Genomic DNA, 21,419 nt, shown 5'->3' with positions numbered 1-21,419 from the left:
TGTTTTAAAAAAGAGAAAACAACGTCTTTAACCCTAAACGCTTACCTGCTCAATATCATTCCACAAAGTTGCAAACTCAATTTGTTCTATTCCAGTAGTTGTTGACATATGACAAATCTGAAAAAATACTCAACTTATCAGTAATGCAGAAAAAATCCCCGCATGTATAAATAGACTTGGGCATGTTCAGTCGAAATGTATTTATACAATTCGTGGCAAAGATTATGTGAAAAGGGGACTGTGAAAACTACACTTTGTAAGTATTAGGGTATATAAGTTATTGTACGTACATGCTGTCAAATATGTTAACATAGAAGTAAGATATCCGTTTTAATTTTCGTTAGTTTATGCATCTAAATTTTTGTTGTTGTATAAGAGGTGTTCATCTGTCTGCTTCTTTTGACTGTTTCATACTAAAATATCAACAACATCTGTCATCTCATACTTACTTTATTCCGGAAATTTCTCAAACGACATATATCTGCCTCAACTGATATATCGGTTGATACGGGTGTTGCATTCCATTGAAATTTCTTATTTAATCCGAAACATTTAAGGTTTGCAAGAAGGCAACTGATAAGCGTAATGTCCATATCTGCCGTAGTTGGGTCTGGACCCCCCACTGGGAACAATAAGTCATATTGATCCTGGCTGATTTTGTTTTTGCCATGCAATCGTGTAATTTTTGACCTTTCATTGTTAAGACATGCCTTTAGAGTTAGGCCTTGGGCAGCTATGGTCTGATCAAGTATACATCTCAATACAAGCAGGCCTCCATCTATTATTAGAATTTGCAAACGAAATAGATGTATCCGATTTTCTGGATCTCCGGATGCCATTTTAGTCTTCTTGATGCCTCACCTGTTTGTCATAGCCACATCTATTAAGAAATAAACAAAACAAATATTTTCAGTAATTTGAAAATCGGTTTATCAACGTTGTAAAAGGAAGGCTTGGGAAGCCGTGGACAGTGTTAATATTATTTTTCTGCTTTTCCGATCTTTAAGATTTGTGTAGCGTTTGATAAAAATATCAAATAATTCAGATTCAAATAAGTGAGGATATTTGGATGATGTTCCTTAATGGTTGGTATGCATAGAAATGATAAACATCAAAAGTTGTTTTGCCTTTGACTTCAGGATATCCTTGAACATTTTACGGTTATCCATGACCAATATACATGTATTTGATACAACCATAAAATATCAAAACAAAACAATACCTGTGAAATAAACTTAGCGTGTGTTCATAATACATCGGATATTTTTTTTATAATAATTAGGTTTTTTCATGTTTGTTATTCGGTTAAAAAGCTAGATTTGTTTATTTTTTATTTTATCGAGCACCTGGTACTAAAGAAATGCGATTAAAAATAAAGAGAAACAACACAATATTTATGTTAGTTTCAAGGTAAGAAATAAAAATATTTCAAGAAATTGAAATTTACAACATGTTAGAGTCTTTCATAAAAGTAAATTACCCTATTTCAGTCTTTGTTAACCCAAAATCAGAGAATTATATTTAAAGTGATTTAGCTCTTTGCTTTTTAAAAAACTTACTTTCGTTTTATCTTTAATAATAAAATTATACATCTCCAGGCAAGAATACCTTCAATACAGTAGCTCATTTCTATCTTCAATTTTCCTATTGTCCTTCGTTAATAATGTAACAAAGATGTGATCCAATGAAATTTAAACATTAGGTTCACAGAGACATAATACGGGAATAGATTTATAGAAGCATCGCTATTGACATTTGAAGCTGTAATCTAAAAAAGGGAATACCCGCCAAAGTACATGTCTCTTGACGGCATGTTATATATTTAGATACTGCTTTATAAAAGCGTCAAATTAGAAAGGTTTTTGTCACAAAAACATGTCTCCCACAATTATATATGGTCACTCATGTGAAGTTTCATTGAAATTCCAACAGTACTTTAACCAGTGCAGGCCAGACAAGATTTTCCTATTTTTAGCTTTGGCGGCCATTTTGTTCAAAGAAGCGAAACCTGTCAGTGATGTGCACAACTAGGGATGGTACTGATCACTTCTGTAAAGATTGGCAGAAATCCGCCAGTAGTTTGAACTGTGAAGACCGGGCAAGATTTTTCTAATTTTAGCTCTGGTGGCCAATTTGTGCAGCCAAGCAGAATGTGACGGTGTTGTGCACAACAAGGAATGGCACTGATCACTCCTGTAAAGTTTAGATGAAATCCCATTATGAGTTTGACATGTGAAGGCCGGACAAAATTTCTCTATTTTTACCCCTGGTGGACATTTTGTTCAAGGAAGCGAAACGTGCCAGTGATGCGTACAACTAGTTATAGTACTGATCACTCCTGTAAAGTTTGGTTGAAATCTGTTTGACCTGTGAAGGCAGGACAAGATTTTTCTATTTTTAGCTCTGGTGGCCATTTTGTCCCGCGAAGGGGAAGATGCCTATTTTGTGCAGAACTGTTGATGGTACTGATCACTCCTGTAAAGTTTGGCTGAAATCACTTTTACCTGTGAAGGCCAGACACTATTTTTCTATTTTAAGCAGCAACTCGGAACGTGCCGGTGATGTTTTCAACTGGGGATTGTACTGATCATTCCTGTAAAATTTGGTTGAAATCCCACCAGACGTTTTGGCCGGACAGAATTTTTCTATTTTTAGCTCTGGTTGCCATTTTGTTCAGCGAAGCGGAATGTGTCGGTGTTAAGCACAACTAGGGACAGTTCTTATCACTCCTGTAAAGTTTGGTTGAAAGCCACCAGTTGTTTGACCTGTGAAGGCCGGACTAGATTTTTCTATTTTTAGCTCTGCCAGCCATATTATGTAGTGAACCGGAACAGGCCGGTGATGAGCACAAATAGGGGTAGAACTGATCACTCCTGTAAAGTTAGGTCAAAATTCCCACTAGCAGTTTGACCTGTGAAGGTCGGATAAGATTTTTTGTTTTAGCTCTGGCGACCATTTTGTGAAGCGCATCATGCCGGTGATTTGCATAACCTTGGATGTTACTGATCACTTCTGTAAAATTTAGTTGAGATCTACCAGTAGTTTGACCTGTGAAGGCTGGACAAGATTTTTCTATTTTTATGTCTGCGGGCCATTTTGTGCAACGAAGCGGAAAGTACCGGTGACGTGCACAAAAAGGGATGGTACTGAATACTCCTGTAAAGTTTGGTTGAAATCCTACCAATAGCTTTGACCTGTGAAAGCCTTGTGCAGCGAAGCGGAACGTGCCTGTGACGTGCACAACTCGGAATAGTACTGATCAAACCTGTAAAGATTGGTTGAAATTCAACCAGTAGTTTGACCTGTGAAGGCCGTACAAGCTTAATGCGGACGGACGGACAACCGGATAGACATTCTAACGGGACAGTAATAATATGGCTACTCAATTGTTCTCTGTATTGCTCTTTTTAGCCACACAAAAGAAAATAGCCACATAAAAGCATTACGAAATGAATGACATTAAAGGGAAAGGAATGTTACCTATTGTCCCTCTAGCCACATTATTACTGTCCCGTGAGAGCGGACATACGGACGGACGGACAGACAGACGCCGAATGCAAAAATAATATGTCTTCCAAAATTTGACATAATTATTAGTCATTTATGTCTTTATGACATATTGAAAAAACTGCTTGTATATTTCGTTGGTGCAATATATTCTGTGTCATAATTAAAATTCATTGTTTACAAATGTTGTTAACTAATATTTAAGAAAAACGTCTCCTGTCCTTTTCACATAAAGTGCATATATTAAAATGGCTTATGTTTTTCCTATTAATAATAATCTATAATTTATAAATTATTATTTATTCATTGCGTTTTACGTCAAATAAAATTAAAAACCTCATGTTTACTTGCTATATTTAATTGTTAAATTGAAGATCGATAACTTTAGCCTTGTATAAAAAGAATACAATGGATCCAAAAGAAAATTCGTCAAAAAGGAGGTAAAGGTTAAAAAAAATCCGGGATCCGCGACGCCTTGGATCTGGAAACGTGTTAGATATATAGGGAAAAGTAATGAAAATATATGTGTTGTAACTTGTAAATACAGGCCAAAAGAAATGTTTGATATTTTAAGAAATTGATAATTGCTTCACAGTCTTTTTGTAAATAAAAACATATTTTGACTTCACACAAACTTGATACGTTATGCTTTAGATCCTAAATACTATAAGTGGTCGTCATTTAACAAAATAGCAGTTTTGTTTTTAAGAAAGGACCAGCTTTATTTGACTAATAAGAAGGAACGCAGATCCCATGAATAGATTATATTAAGTTCTTTGATTTAAATAAGACATACTTAAAAGGAAAAACAATAAGCAATTCAGAAATATATTGGCTTTTTTTTGTAGAATGAATTTTAAAGATTATCTTCACTCGGGCATTGTTAGACATTAAAAAGGGAGATAATTAATTGTTAACTTCCTTGACATGCATTTCCTCTCATGTATTTTTTTTTGATTATGATAAAAAGCGAAAAGCGAAAGCATTGATACCGGCACTATTAAGTGTTGAGAATTGAGTACCGCTCAAGCCGGTGGGCGTGAGGGATGTTGCACTTATTCAGTATTCCTCATGTACAGAATCAATTAAACCGAGTCTGCAATTCTTATGTAATTTTGTTGTGATTGATGCTTCCGAGGGATCACTTTTTTCCAGATTTGTATGAATTTTAGGTATGTATTAAGATATCTGTAGTAACTATGATAAATATTGAATCATTTCTTAAATATGATAAAATTTCATCGATTGATGTGCCGATTAGTCTAAAATGGAACTAGAAATTGTCACAAGTGCCGAATACCCCAAACATGCGCTTGTCAGAAAATATGCTTTTTAGTTAATAATTTTGCACATAGAGACAATGCAGTAGTTTTTAGATTTTTAAAATGTTTTTGAATTATTTGTCATAAGTCACTAAGATAATTAAAATTGAAATACTCAGTAAAATCTATTTACTTTCAGTTTTCAGTTGATACCTAAAATGATTATCAAGTTATGTCCCAGACAAAGTTCAAAGTGTAAAAATAAACAATGGGCAATAAATCCAAAGGGAGTGTTAGGGTTATTTACGTTGCACTAATACTCCGTGAGATATATCTACCTAAAACGTTTCAAGACGATACCTTTGATATTACTTAAGTTATCTCCAGGATAAAATTATAAACTCATAAATTAGGGAAGGGTAGGGGTTAAGGTTCTTCTTCACTGCACATCTACTCAATCAGATGTATCTACCTGCAAAGTTTTAAGTGTAAACATTAGAATAAGGACAATAACTCCACAATTAGTTAGGGAGGGTTAATGTTCTTACGCGCTTCACATTTACTCAGTGTGATCTGTCCACCTACAAAGTTTAAAGTTAAAACCCCTTGTCGTTTTAGAGTTATGTCCCGGCAAAGTTCAAAGTGTAAAAAAAACAAAGGCAATAACTCAAAAATTAGGCAAGGCAATCTTACAGTTCTTTTGCTCTGCACTGCTACTCAATGCGATCTATCTACCTACAGAGTTTCTTGTTAATACCCCTTGTCGGTTTAGATTTCTGTCTCGGATAAAGTTAAAGTGTAAAAATTCAAAGGGCAATAGCTCGAAAATTAGGGAATGCAGAGTCATGGTTCATTTGCACAGCACTTCTATCTAATAATATCTTACTAGCTACAACGTTTCTTGTTAATACCCCTTGTCGTTTAAGAGTTATGCCCCTGACAATGTTCAAACTGTAAAAAAAACCAAAGGGAACTGACTCCAAACTCCACAAGGCAGTGGTTTATTTGCACTGAACTTCTACTCAATAAGATCTATCTACCTACAAAATTTGAAATTGATATCTCTTTTACATTCCGAGTTATACCCCGGACAAAACAATCTGCAACGAATCACTTATCGACTGACCGACCGACAAACCGACCACCCGATGACTCCAGCATACCCTTTTAAACTTTGTATAATGATATAATTTTATCTTCTTATAGAAGGCCGCATTGAAAATAAGGTGTTACAAATCTGCATTTGTCATCATGTGTTCCTTTCTGTTATTATTATTAGTATTATTATTATTATCATTATTATCATTATTATCATTATTTTTTATTATTATTTATTACAATTGTTATTTTATTATTATTATTATTTATTATCATCATAATTATCATCATAATTATCATTATTATAATTATTATTATTATTATCATTATTATTATTATCATTATTATTATTATTATTATTATTATTATAAACCTTGTATCATTTAATAGTTACATTGATTCCGTTGGATTTATACAACAATTCATTGCGGCTGAAATTGCAATGATTTAAAGATTTAGATTAACTATAATAAACGGTATCGGAAACAAGATATTAATAACGAATAAATATTTCGTAAAAACGAATTAAATCCCGGGAAAAAGTGTGGACAATGTCACCTTAGGGGCTCCGTAGCCCTGTACTAGTTTCAATGTCATTGTAACAATAGAGTAATTTGAGAAGGTATTCAAATATGCGGGCTTTATCTGTTCAAAATCTAAATAACTACATGTATTCCATTTTCGGCGCCTGTGATAATGTATTCATACTTTTTTTTATAGTTTTGCATTGTTATTTTTTTTTTAATTCAGTACAATTGACGTACCTATTATTATGAATTGAAACGACAGAACCCAGCTGCAGTATTACACAAGCTTAACTAATCTTAGTATATAGTTAATCTTGAAAGAAAAAACATTTTAAGATAACTGAAGCAAAATATTGATATTTTTACCAACACAATAGCACGGGGAACTTAAAAAACTCTATTTAAAAGAATGTCTAGATAAGGTAATTAAAAAAATAAGTCGCTGGATCTTAAACTTGGTCAAATAGAAGAATCTGGCTGATAAAATGATCATTGCTCCTTAATAAAACATACAATAAACATGTCATTAAAGGATAAATATATAGTTTATGAACTATTTTTATAAAATTTATCAACAGTACAATTATATTGTTTCCATTTTTATATTTTCAAAAATGTTTTCACATAGAATGTTTCTATTACATGTATTTAACACACATGAATAATGTACGTAAACAGAATAAAATGTTACGGAACAAACTATTATTTAGTAGTCTAATTTAGAGTGTTCAAAGCATACGGTAAGGGAATACGGTTCGGGAATACGTTTTCACGTGCAATGGTACGGGAATACGTTGCCATCATATGGGTAAAGGAATACGGTACTGGAATACGTTTCCATCATATGGGTAAAGGAATACGGTACTGTAATACGTTTCCAGCATATGGGTAAAGGAATACGGTACAGAAATACGTTTCCACGTGATCATATGGATAGTATATGTTCCACAGAAAATACTTTGACAGACTTTGCTTTTCTGCTAGATTAATTAGAATAAAATCAGTTGCGCTTTAATGTTTAATTGAAGTTAAAAATACATATTCCACTTGCTAGACAAACAGCACATACAAAACGCCATGACATTTTAATATATAAATAGTTGTTTATAAGTATAATATATTTCTACTTTCTAGGAAGTCTTTTATAACTTAATTTAAAACATAGTTTTTTGGTTTCATTTCTCCTCTTTCTTTTCAAATTTACAATGATTTTTGTTGTTATTTCCTTTTGAATTACATTCAAAATGTTTACTATCAATTGATTACCAAAGTATACTGCTACAATGTAAATAGTTCATATAAACAAACCTTTCTCTGATTTAATACTTCCATTTCGATCACATTTTAACAATTAATTAATGTCTCTCTCATTACAACACATGTGTTTAATATCAGCATTGATTATTTTCCTTTATCATAGTTTTAATTATCCAATGCAGCACATTAACACTGTATATCATCCAATATAAATTAAAAAGATCCCTTTTTAATCACGATCATATTTTTAAGATCTTAATTACAACAATGTCAGCATTTAAAATTTAAATTATTATAGTAAACACAAATGAACGTTCGCTGTAGACATCAAGTTTGAATACCGCCAAGATTTTTCTTTTAAATGTGAGCATATCCCTTGCTTGTAGAATGTCCCCCAGTTTCACGTCTTTAAGTTTTCAGATGACTACTACATTCTTCCAAAATAAACCATGGTTTACGATTTTATGTGCAATGTAAATCACTTACTTTTTTTAATAATGTATTCTCGCATTTAGGCTTTAACAATTAAAGAAACATACAAGTTTAAAAAGGATTGTTTCCAAAAAAAAAAAAAAAAATATTTAACATGTCCAGTGAAGCCAGTTCTCTTTCTTTCTGAGTTCCACAGTTTAAACGATGGTAAAAGAAATGGTTTTAAAATGTTAGAGAATATTATTTACGGTCACCTGTAAATCATTTATAAAAAATATGAAATTAAAAATTAAGTAACCATAGTAACGAGGTATTCTAATCTCTATGTTTAAACATTGAAATTGAATCTAATTTCTATGTTTTAAAAATGAAATTCAGTGATTTATGGTTAACGTTACATAGCGTTTATAAAAAAGATGATAGGTATATTACGTTAGAAGGGCAAGTGACTCTTAAATAAAACTTTACTGACTAAGATTTAAAGATACACTATTCCACTAATGGAATCTTGTTTAGTAATGTAAAACCTTTTTAGGATTATATTTATTTCATACTAAATCACTTTTTTTGAATTATTCAGGCTATATTATTATTTACTCTTTGAAAAAACAATATTTCCCGCTCCACATACACTAAATATTTAGACTAAATTTTAACTTTTTATAAAAATATGTCTGCTTTTATACAAAAGTATAGTATTCTGATAACATGAATTTATTTTCCATAATGTATTTCCTTTGATATTTTTAACCTTCGTTTTTCAACCCTAGTGGAAACTTATCAGTACACACAAAATTCCAGATATGCATTGATTCTCTTGAAATGAATGTATTTTTCCATAAAAAATGATAACGACATATAACTTCAGAGTTTGAATTTTTTTCATAATGAATTCCTAGAGAAACAATGTGCTGTTTTGGTAAGTGTACTTAGGAGACAAAATAAATAACAATAAATCACTTGTATTTGGTAATCTGTGCTTGCAATTAAAAACCTTATTCAATCGAAACACCCCTACCGAGGTATAATGGTCCTCTTCACGGCATTGAATCTAGATTACAATATTAGCTGTGTTCTGCCCAAATTATGATTCATTCTTTACCTTATTTTATTTGTGTGTGTGCAAAATTTACACTATAGATAATTATACAGAGGATGGACCTGATCGTTCTTCTCTCGCAAATACACAGTATAAGTTTAAAAACATTTTCTTTTTACAATTTTATAAGAAAAATATTGTAGTTTTTTAAGAATTATGAACGACAGAATTATTGTTTTAAGCCTTGACTTAAAAAAAGTATTCTAATTGCATTACCTCCAATTTAATAAATCGAGGTTTTTCTGTATCGATTATGAAATACACATACCAGCCCCACTGATGGTATATTCTGCTTTTTACCCACGGCGAAATAAAATTTATTTTAACACACTATGACGATGTGTATGAATTAGGTATCCATGGTAAATCGAATACTTTCACTGGCTTTTTGACACACATTAAGTTGCTATTTTCAACAAAACTCTATAAAAAATAGCGCTTTTTAGTGGGTTAACATCTGATCATTCGTTTAAACATGATTATTCAGATAGTTTACTATAGTTTGTTCATTTCTTTTTTAATCTTTCATCATCCGTTTTAAAAGTCATATATGTGGCAAATTTTTACATAGTATGGTGGCTTTTACTGCATCCATTTACGGAGTTAAATATATGACAGGTTTATAAAGTAATGTCTTCATGAATTCATCTGTGTAAAATATATGTCCGTTATTTAAATATGAAAGCGTATAAAGGTTAATACGCTGCCACCTTTTTACTCATACAATGAGACTGTGACGATAAACATGCAATATGCCAATATTTTCTCTTGAGTTCACTTGTTATCCACATCATACGTCATACAAATATCAGTTACAGTTCGCCGGAACAAATTAAAATGCAAAATAAAGCTGCATTAACGACATTAAACTCTGACATGTTTTTTTAATTTTAAGGACAAAGTGTAGAATCGCAGTGGATTGTTTTATTTTAAACATCAGTCATTCCTAGATTCCTAACTTTTATTAGAATACTGTTAGAACAGTTACAAATTAAATGTAACGGCCGTTACTTTCACTATTGTTGACTTACGAGTCACAAAGAGCTAGATTAGTTTAATTATTTTAGTCGTGTTAAATAGGAAATGTATCATTGAGTTAAAAAATGCTTTATACACAACATAGAAACAAATGGCATTTACTTTTATGGAAAAACTGTGAAACGGGATGGCATACGCGCGAAATTTTTACTGGGCCTGCTTTTGCACATTAAAATAACAAGATTGCCTTCAGTACTACGTAAATTTATTTTACAGTATATTTACACAACATAATGAAACGCACAATACGCGAATCAGTCTTACAAACAAGATAAAAATCATTGAAAACCTCTAGCTTCAACACAAGGGCGTGAAGTGTGAAAGGTAATTGTCGTCCATTTTTACAATGTATTGTTTATATGGTTCTTTTCACAAGCAACACCACTATCAATTTCAGGTTTTACACCAATCAATTCGGAGTCTTCCTGTTGTTCCATAGCATCCTGTTCTTCTAGCTCTGGAATTTCGTAACTCATTTAGAACCTTGTCAAATAAAAACTCCTTTTGAGAATACCGTATTTCAAAGCTTCCTCCTTGTCGTACCCATCTGTATCAATCAACCTCTTTCACTGTCTTTTTAATAGATTTATAAATAGGATTTTTTTTCATTGCTTCAAAACCACACCACTTTACTACCAAAACTGTTCATTAGTGCTTTCCTGTAGTGCTTTTCATATTCCTGAAAGCCCTTTCCTTGGCTAACACTCAGACTGATGTCGGTATCATCCTCCAAAAGCTCATTTACCATGGAGTCATACTGCGACTGGCACTTTTGAAACGCTCTTCATCTACAATGTTGTCCCAAGGATCGCCGTCATCAAAGACTTCTCTGAGGTGACAGATGCATCGTCATCTTCTATTGTCGCTATGACTGGACTCATTGTCTTCCTATGGGTCTAAACAATTATCCTCTTCCACTGATACGTCTGACAATCGCGTCCTCTTCCGAGTAGATGTTTGACATAATGTCTTCATTCGGCGTTCTTTGTTCTGAATGCGCTGATTTTTTATGACGTAACATATTATCCTTCTGCTCCCAAAAGTTTTCAACAAAATCCGCACTGAAACATCGTCCTTCACACCTCAATGTTTTAAACAAGAATGAGGAGGACAGTAAGTGAACTCTTCAATTCAATACTTGTCTATAGATGCGATGTCGATTTCACCCGTGTTCTCCTTATGCTTTTCTTTCGACTTGATGTCTAGCGTTTTTACTCTTTCCTGCTTTTTGTCACCAACTTTTGACATACGAGACGTTTGCGTTTTTCACTGGTAGGTTTTATCTTCTCTTCTGACCTATAATTGACACATCTTGAGGTTTAGCTGGACGTCTGAGGCATACTTTTAGCTATAGCGGGTCATCTGTTCCGCTGAAAGTCACCATTCGTAATGAACATTTCAGAGCTCGCGATGTTTTTACTGTTTTGTCGTACCTGTCATTTTATTGTCCTCGCCCACGTTTTTCAAAACATGTCCGCCTTTTTAAAAAGTTCTGCTATTTTTTTACTTCTTTTGTTGCTCCTCCCTGCGTTATGAAATATAATCCATCATTTACGATATGAGCTTCTCTTTATTCTTCCAAGAACCAAACAGATGACTGCAATCTGAACAAGATATGATAGATCGCCTTTAAATAACATTTTCGACATTTCGAAAAGCCAGTTATTTTCTGGTTGGTACTCTGCCAGTGTTTAACCTGACCATCCTTCAGGCCAGCTCTCACCACCCTAAAATAACTCCTCACCACTCAGCCACTCCTCACCACCCTAATGCCACTCCTCACCACCCTCAGGCACTCCCACCACTCTAATGCCACTCCTCACATCCTCATGCCACCTCCTCACCACCATAAACTGCCATCTCCTCAACACCCTCAGGCCACTCCATCACCACCGCTGTATGCCACTCCTCACCACCCTCAGGCCAACTCCTCACACCCTAGATGCCACTTCCGTCACCACCCTCATGCCATTCCCTCACCCCCTCATGCCACTCCTCACACCCTCAATGCCATCCCACACCCTCATTGCCATCCTCACCACCCTCATGCCACTCCTCCCACCCTCATGCCACCTCCTCACCACCTTTGCATACCACTTCCTCCACCACCGCTCATTGCCAACTCCTCACCACGCCTCATGCCACGCTCCTCCACACCCCATGCCACTCCCTCACCACCCTCATGCCACTCTCTCACACCACTGCCACTCCTTCACCACACTCATATAACGCTATGTTACGTTACGAAACAAATTGGAATTTCATTTTTAAACAAAGAATTAGATTCAATTTTCATTGTTATAAACATAGAGATTTAAATACCTCGTTACTATGGTTACTTTATGAATATTCATCTTTTATTAAATTGATTTACAGGTAGACAGTAAATAATTATTTCTTAACATTTAAAGCACTTCTTACATGTTAACTGTTGACTCAAACAGAAAGAGGAACTGGCTCACTGGACTGTAAATAATTTTTTTTTGAAGATAATCCTTTTTAAACTGTATTTCTCGTAAATGTTAAAGCCTAAATGCAAACTACATTATTAAAAGTAAGTGATCACATTGCACATAAATCGTAAACCATTTAGTTTGGAAGAACTGTTAGTAGTCATCTAAAACTTAAAGACGTGAAAACGGGACATTTACAAAAAAAAAAACCAAAAAAAAAAAAAAAAATAAAAAAAAAAAAAACAAAAAAAAAAAAAAAAAAAAAAAAAAAAAAAAAAAAACAAAAAAAAAAAGATGGAGAATGCATGCTCACATTTAAAAGAAAAATCTTGCGGTATTCCAAATTGATGTCTTACAGCGAACGTCTCATTTGTCGTTTACTTATAATAATTTAAATATCTTAATGCTGGACATTTTGTTCATTAAGGATCTAAAAAATATCGTTATTAAAAAGATCTATTTAATTTAAAATTGGATGAATATTACAGTGTTTAATGGCTGCATTGATTAATAAAAAACTATGAAAGGAAATAATCACCCATGCTGATACTTAAAGCTACTGGTTGTAAAGAGAGCACATTAATTAATTGTTTAAATGTGATTCAATGGAAGTATAAATCAGAGAGAAAAGTTTGTTTTATGATAAACTATTACATTGGTAGCAGTAATCTTGGTAATCAATTGATAGTTAAACATTTGAACGGTAATTCAAAACGTAATAACAACAAAAAACATCAGCTTAAATTTGAAAAGAAAGAGGAGAAAATGAAAACCAAAAAAAACTATGGCTTTAAATGTTATTTATAAAGAGTTCCTAGAATAGTAGAAATATACTATACTTATAAACAACTATTTATATCATTAAATCATTTGTCATCGCTTTTGTATGGTGCGTTTGTCTAGCAAGCGGAATAATGGTATTTTTATCCTTCAATTAACGACATTACAAGCGCACTACTGTATCTGCTATTCTAATTAAGATCTAGCAGAAAAGCAAAGTCTGTCAATTATTTTTTCTTGTGGAACCATATATATCCATTATGATCACGTGGGCAACGTATTTCTGTACCGTATTCCTTTACCCATATGATGAAACATATTACAGTACCGTATTCCTTTACCCATATGAGGTGAAACGTATTACTCAGTACTCGTATCCTTTACCCATATGATGGAATACACGTATTCTCGTACCGTATTCCTCTTACCCATATCGATGCCGAAACGTATTACATACCGTATTCCTTTACCCATTTGATGGAAACGTATTCCAGTACCGTATTCCTTTACCAATATGATGGAAAAGTATTCCAGTACCGTATTCCTTTACCCATATGATGGAAACGTATTACAATACCGTATTCCTTTATCCATATGATGGAAACGTATTCCAGTACCGTATTCCTTTACCCATATGATGGCAACGTATTCCCGTACCATTACACGTGAAAACGTATTCCCGTACCGTATTCCCTTACCGTATGCTTTGAACACTCTAAATTAGACTACTTTATTTTGCTATTTAAAGTAGGGTTTTATCCGTTTAGCAATGATTTTGTACATTCGCTTTTAAGGCGATTAACTACCATTTTTACTTCATACGAGCATTTTAAAAGTTTTCATTTTTCAAACAATAAATTTTGCAGTGTATATATATATAACTTTATACACTTTAACTAAGATGTTCAATATCATTTATACTTGTTGATAATATATAATCTCAATCAATACGTTGAAAAATGGTTCTTACTAACTAAGAGATGGTTTGAATAATAGAAGTTAATCCTAATTATTAATTCATTGTGATTGTTCTCAGTAAATGACTGAATACTATATATTGCTGTTTGTATAATATTTTTATCTTTTGTGGTGCATTAATCTATATAATTCATTTAAGTATATGAGATCATTAAGATAAAAATAAAGCAAAATCATATTTACAACAAGCATTCATAAAAGCATAAAAATGAACAAAAACCACAATTGTTATAAGATATATCAAAGCAGCTTGTACATCTCATACATTTATAGTGAAATGCATCATATATAATTAACACATGCTATTTTCATATCTTATTGTAATTCTGATCGGTAACCGTTTTCAAACACTACCATTTTCTAAATAAGTTTGATATATCAACCAATCAATCAATCAATCAACCAATTAATCTTTATCTAGCAATCGAAATGAAAATTCCTTTGTCATATACAAGTAAATAATTAAAGAATATAGATAAGACAAAATAACACACCAATGTACAAGAATAATTCAAATGCATATGGTTAATTAAACACATATAAACATTACAATACAATATAAATAAATATACAATTAAGCACTATTGATCTCTACCAATTAATTTCGTTCAATAGTTGAATAGTTTTGTTATAATTATTCATTAATGTAACAATTTTTTAAGTGAAGGCCAATATGTATAATACTTTGGAAGTGATTCTTTCCTGATATTATTACATTGTATATGTTGGACAAATCAATAAAAAGTGTTATTCAGATTCAATCTGATTATAATTATAAAATAAACACAATCTTTCATTTCTCTCGATATTATAAAATCTAAATTGCAAGAGTATGCGACAATTCTAGGTTTAATTATCATTAACAATATTATTATAATAAGGTACAAATTCTATCACATTTTAAATTTTGCATACTATACTAATTTTCACCAGGTATTCAACTTGAACTCCATTCCTGAACATACTGGTCACGCAATCGCCTTTGTATAACAGAAAATATTTCAAATCAGGATTAAAGATATCAAATAACTGTGAAACATCTAGATTGTCAAAAGATTGTTTAATTCTAAACATCCAATTGTGATAGTGTACATTGGTGTAGAAAAATGTCATAAACAGTATAATTATCATTATTGTTCTTAAGTTTAATCCAATACATTAAAGAACGTTCAATACCTATGAAAGATAACGGGAATATCCCGAGTTCTCCAGGTACAGCAGCATTTGTAGTCTGTTTTCTTACACCCAGGATAATTTTACAAAACGTTATATGTAACTTATCAATCTCTTTATGATTGTGTATCCCCTAAAGTTATAAACCATACAATACAAGAGTGATCAGTAATCACATGTGTCGCCTCATGATGGCCAATTTCATGTTGGGCCAAATTTTATGACAGACGGACAGACAGACGGACAGTGCACAACTAAACTTGCTACTGATCAATCCTGTAAAGTTTGGAGAAAATTGCACCAGTAGTTTATGAGGAGTAGTCCGGACAAGCTTTTGCGTATCTGGCAACACACAGAAAAAAAACACCTTTTTATCAAAGGGCCATAACTCGGCCAAAAATCATTCAACCGGAAAACCCGTGCAATATGCACAAGGACTTGAGCTACAGATCAATCCTGTAAAGTTTCATTGAAATTGCATTAGTGGTATAAGAGAAGTAGTCCGGACAAACTTTAAAAATAAAAATTATTAAAGGGCCATAACTCAAATAAAAATCATTGAACCGGAAAATGCTGACAATATGCACAACTACACTTGGTACTGATCATTCCTGTAAAGTTTGGATGAAATTGCACCAGTAGTTTATGAGGAGTAGTCCGGACAAGCTTTTGTGTATCTGGCAACAAACAGAAAAAGAAACCTTTTTTATCAAAGGGCCATAACTCGGCCAAAAATCATTCAACCGGAAAACCCGTGCAATATGCGCAAGGACTTGAGCTACAGATCAATCCTGTAAAGTTTCATTGAAATTGCATTAGTGGTAAAAGAGAAGTAGTCCGGACAAACTTTAAAAATAAAAATTATTAAAGGGCCATAACTCTGACAAAAATCATTGAACCGGAAAATGCTGACAATATGCACAACTAGACTTGGTACTGATCATTCCTGTAAAGTTTGGATGAAATTGCACCAGTAGTTTATGAGGAGTAGTCCGGACAAGTTTTGTGACGGACGGACGGACGGACGGACAGACAGACAGACGGACAGACAGACGACGGAGAAGTGATCCCTATATGTCGCCACTACTCCGTAGAGGCGACACAAAAATGAAATAATACTAGTTTGGTCTTTAAATCAATGTTTATATTCTTAAAAAAATGATAATAAACTATACAGGGCTTTAAGCGCCTAGTCACCTAGGGCCTTAACAGCAATACGAAGATTTCCTGTTTTAACAAGTTTTATACCTAAATAACAAAAAACGGTCAACTTCTTCATTTTTTTTTCATTATTGAAAAACCATTCAAAATAATTTCTTTGTTTTCTGTTTTTAAATACACATATTTTTGTCTTTTAGTTACTGACATTTTTTTGTAATTTCCATCCGAGAAGTATATACTATTTAATTGGGCTTGTAAACTGTGTTTGACCGTTGTAAAAACTGCTGTATCATCGGCAAAAAGCAACAGATATACTGAAAGTTGCTGTAAGTCATTTTCTGTCAAATTATTGAAATCTAGTGAATCACAAACAGTATAAAAATAAACGGTGAGATTGGTTCCCCTTGCTTTATACAAAAAATCAGACAATTTAGATGTATATGTTATTTTAACACATGACGTGACTCTCTAATATAGTGATTTAACAATATTTACAAATTTACAACTTCCATCAATTTCTACTAACTTTGTTCGCAATGAATCACGGGTTATAGTGTCAAAACATTTCTGAATAAAAGCACAGTAAAGTTTAATTGTGATTTAAAACACCTTTTGAATAACACACTTAGGAATAAAAACAGAATCTACAGTACTACGTTTATCTCTTAAACCAAACTGGATATCATTTAAAACCTTTTCATTTTCACGTCATTTATTTAGTCTTTTGTTCAAACAATTAACAAAACAATTAAGCCTTCGAGTTAAGGCTCGGATCCAAAATGGAGGGGGCTTAAGGGGCTGTAGCCCAAATACACACTGGCCTAAAAAAACTTTCTATTTAAGATGGCATATTGAGGGTAAAATATAAGCAAAAACTGGATGTAAGTCACTAAATCCTTGTATATTGGAGCCTGCATTTCTGCTGAGTTTCTTGTCAGTCAAAACACTATATGCCTTCTCCAGGTGATGCAGATGCTATTCATACATGTATATTACTCTTGGTCAGTGAAGAGGGACATTAAGCGAGTAAATTAGCATAATAATTCTTAAATTAGTAGATCGAAATATTTGTACTAGTTTATTAGAAATAGCCCCCTTGAATGTAATGATAATTTTTTTGTATACATTCTCAGTTAGTTTTAACTCTTTATCTATATAAATGTGAGGTGTAAGTAGTGTGAAGAAAATAATCAAACAGCATTTCTAAAGCATCGCCTTTAACTGTTAATGTTATACATTATCAGGGCTTTTCCTTTCTAAAACAAGCAAGACCATTTAAAAGCACCTGCCTGTCTGTAAAATTCTTTTAAAATCATAGTTTTTAATAAATGTGTATATTTTTTTCCGAATCTGTAACAAAATACCAAGTATAAAAAAGTTTCTAAAAACAAAAATGATAGAATTGCTCAGGCATAATGGACCTTTAACTATCGTTGAGCTTTTGATCTACAAAGTATGTAATAATCGGAGATTGTCAATTTTGAATAGAACTTGGATAATATTGCCATACAATCATATGATAATTTTTCAGAAAGACAGACAACTAAGCAAAGCATGTCTAGGCAAGATGGTTTTTCAACATTTCAAACAATTGGAAGTCGAAAACTATATACAAAAGCACATTTAAACATCAACATTTCATATTGCCATTTCAAAACCTCTTATTGTAATAATTAAGTTTCGTCTTCCTAAATCTTTGATTAAACGTTGTGCGGTGTTATTAAAGAGCATGAGGGTATTGCCTTTCTTCAAAGCGAGTTTAATTAATTATTTTATTTAATTTTTACAAAAATATAAAACAAACACCTTTCGTAGTGAGCTACATTTAATCATAATGAAAGAAATTAAAAGAGGATCATTAAACATTGGCACACATTTAAATAAAAACACTCTGAATACCCTTAAAACTTAGTCTAAATGAATCGAACACCATTATGAGAAATCTATATTCATATCAAATTATTGCGTTAAATTAGCAGCAGAACATTTGTATAGTATGTATGTCTAAGTAATAAAAACAAAACCTTATCACTTATTACCAATGACTTATATATAGATATATGAAAAGTTACCGTCATCAGGACACTTATCCGATCCATGGTCACTTTTTTCATGCCGCATTTTAGCACAGCCTCTGATTCTAGCTGCCATTTTCCAAATTGTAGATAATGTTTTTGGGTCACTACATTATTTAAGCACTGAGATAATAACAATGTTCATACACGAATGTCTATAATCATTAAGAAAATCCTATTTATTTCTTCTCCTGTACAAATAACTAATTTTAATAATATCATATTCAAGGCGTCTCCCAGGAGATCTTGCGTTAATAACCAATGAAATTCAAACACGTCAGGACTTTTCTATTGATAGATATTACGTATAAGTAAACACGTCAATACAGTCATCATATTTCTGGTTTGTTCAACTACAAGGAAGATTTTATAAATAGTATGTTGTTTTTTTAGTTGTCTACCCAATAAGTTGTTGATATTTAAATAAGGACGGTGAATGTAGTTGTAATGTGATATACACTGCTTCTTTTCTCACCTGAATATTTTGAGTGGTTAGACGTTATTGCGATTATATTATGATAATTATATAGTTTATATAGTCAATCTATTACAAAACTATAACTAGTCGTTAATCATTATCTCTGAAGATTTCAGTTTCGGTTGTAGGTAACCGTTAGTCATTTTGACATCACGGTTTTTCAAATAATAAACATGACTTGGCACAAATAATATATTATCAAGAATAAGATAACCTGAAATTAAGTCCGAAATATGTAACAATTGGTTATAAAAAATCCTTCTAGAAAGTAAATTATGTTTTCAAGATATATTGATGTTATACTTGTAATAGTGACACACTGATTTAAACCACTTCCTGTCATAAACGACACTATTTCAGACCGCCCAACGTAAATTACAATGTAAAGTCACTGAATTTAACGACTCCCTGTCGTCTGACGCGTCTAACGACCATACATTTTTCGCCCCGTAGTACTTATACAGCTTAATCAAACGACATTTTGAGTACAACTCAAGTTTTTCAAACACATCATAAATTTAAAAAGATCAACGCCTTCCTATATGGTATACAGTGAACTAGGTATAATGCCGCTTAAAGTATACGCCAAGATAAGTGTGATACCTTTCTGGTGCAGAATAAATAATAACAATGACAATATAAACTAGAAAGTTTTTTGTCACTATGTATGGTCACTCATGTGAAGTTTCATTGAAATCTCACCAATAGCTTGACCTGTGAAAGCCAGACAAGATTGTTCTATTTATAGCTCTGATGGCCATTTGTGCAGCAAAGCAGAACATTCAGGTGACATGCACAACAAGGGATGGTACTGATCCCTCCTGTAAAGTTTCATTGAAATCCCACCAGTAGTTGACCTGTGAAGGACGGACAAGATTTTTCTATTTTTAGCCTTGGCGGCCATTTTGTGCAGCGAAGCGGAACGTGCCGGTGATTTGCACAACTACAGATAGTACTGATCACTCCTGTAAAGTTTGGTTGTAATCCCACCAGTAGTTTGACCTGTGAAGGGCAGCCAAGATTTTTCTATTTTTAGCTCTGGTGGCAATTTTGTGCAGCGAAGCCGAACATGCCCGTGATGTGCATAACTAGGGATGGTACTGATCACTCCTGTAAAGTTTGGTTGATTACTTAATTACCGACTTAATTGAACCTAACTGACCTCAATTAAACTGTAAGAAGACAGTTCTGGTTTCCTAGCAGTTTCCAGCCACAAATCTATCTCACTTTTTAACAAATAAAATAAAAATCAGTCTACGGAGGGGTACAAAACTTTGACAGGACAAAGTTAGGTACCTGTCCAGAATTGCCATTTGTTTAATGTTGCACTTTCATTTTACTTTTTAATTTGAATATTGGCCTGAAATGTAACACCGTTTTCACCTTAATTCAAAAATTCATAGCAGTTTTCTGGACCTTTTTTTACTTTGAATATAATTCAGTACCGTAAAGCAATTTTAAGATGGATTATTCTTGCATATCAGACTGGCGTTTCCGTTAGTTTTACCCAAGCCGGAAATTCCATCTGGCATGGGGGGTTCCAGATGAGTCGCGTGCTGTACAATGGCACGATAAAGATGACGTCATTTTACCGTTATGAATGATTTTGTAATTCATACGCTGTTGAATGAAAGTAGTTACGGTTGTAATGATATAAACTTTCATTGAAAATAAAGATAAAGAATTTAAAATATAATGGAATATGGTAGAATATGCAAGAAAAAATATCTGACATATGTTTGCGGTTCGGAATCGGAATATCCGTCCCTCGGTCACCCGCCCATGGGCGGTAACTCGGCAAGCCTCGTTACCGCCCAATGGGCGGGTCACCTCGGGACGAATATTCCGATCCGAGCCGCAAAATATGACAGATATTATTAATCAAACAAACAGAACTTCCCAACCTTAAACAACATGCAAAACTTCAAAACATAAATCGTTGTACTATTTTAAATGCTGTTTAGCATAGAAATAAATGTGTCTCTGATTGATGAAGTAATGTTGACGCCTTACTGGTTAAAATAGACTATGCTGGACGAAAATGATAAACGGCCTGAAAACTGCTACGGGACGGAAACTGCTAGGAAACCAGTACATGTAC

The 21,419-nt window shown here is 33.0% G+C and overlaps 1 protein-coding gene and 1 long non-coding RNA gene across 2 annotated transcripts in view; one reads left to right on the top strand and one right to left on the bottom strand.

Annotated features, from left to right (window-relative positions):
• LOC132738523 (3-oxoacyl-[acyl-carrier-protein] reductase FabG-like) overlaps positions 1 to 21,419 on the top strand; it is a 104,870-nt gene that overhangs the window by 45,518 nt on the left and 37,933 nt on the right. The window lies entirely within an intron of this gene.
• LOC132738515 (uncharacterized) lies at positions 43 to 19,079 on the bottom strand. Its single transcript, XR_009626887.1, has 3 exons — positions 18,838 to 19,079; positions 450 to 880; positions 43 to 117 (listed from the first exon to the last, which is right to left on the bottom strand). It is a non-coding gene; the product is annotated as an uncharacterized LOC132738515 (long non-coding RNA).

Source organism: Ruditapes philippinarum, unplaced genomic scaffold (genome assembly GCF_026571515.1).
Source record: "Ruditapes philippinarum isolate M1 unplaced genomic scaffold, ASM2657151v2 ctg194_1_1_1_1, whole genome shotgun sequence".
Taxonomy (NCBI): domain Eukaryota; kingdom Metazoa; phylum Mollusca; class Bivalvia; order Venerida; family Veneridae; genus Ruditapes; species Ruditapes philippinarum.
The sequence above is the reverse complement of the archived record's forward strand: the minus strand, read 5'-3'. Positions and strand labels throughout refer to the sequence as shown.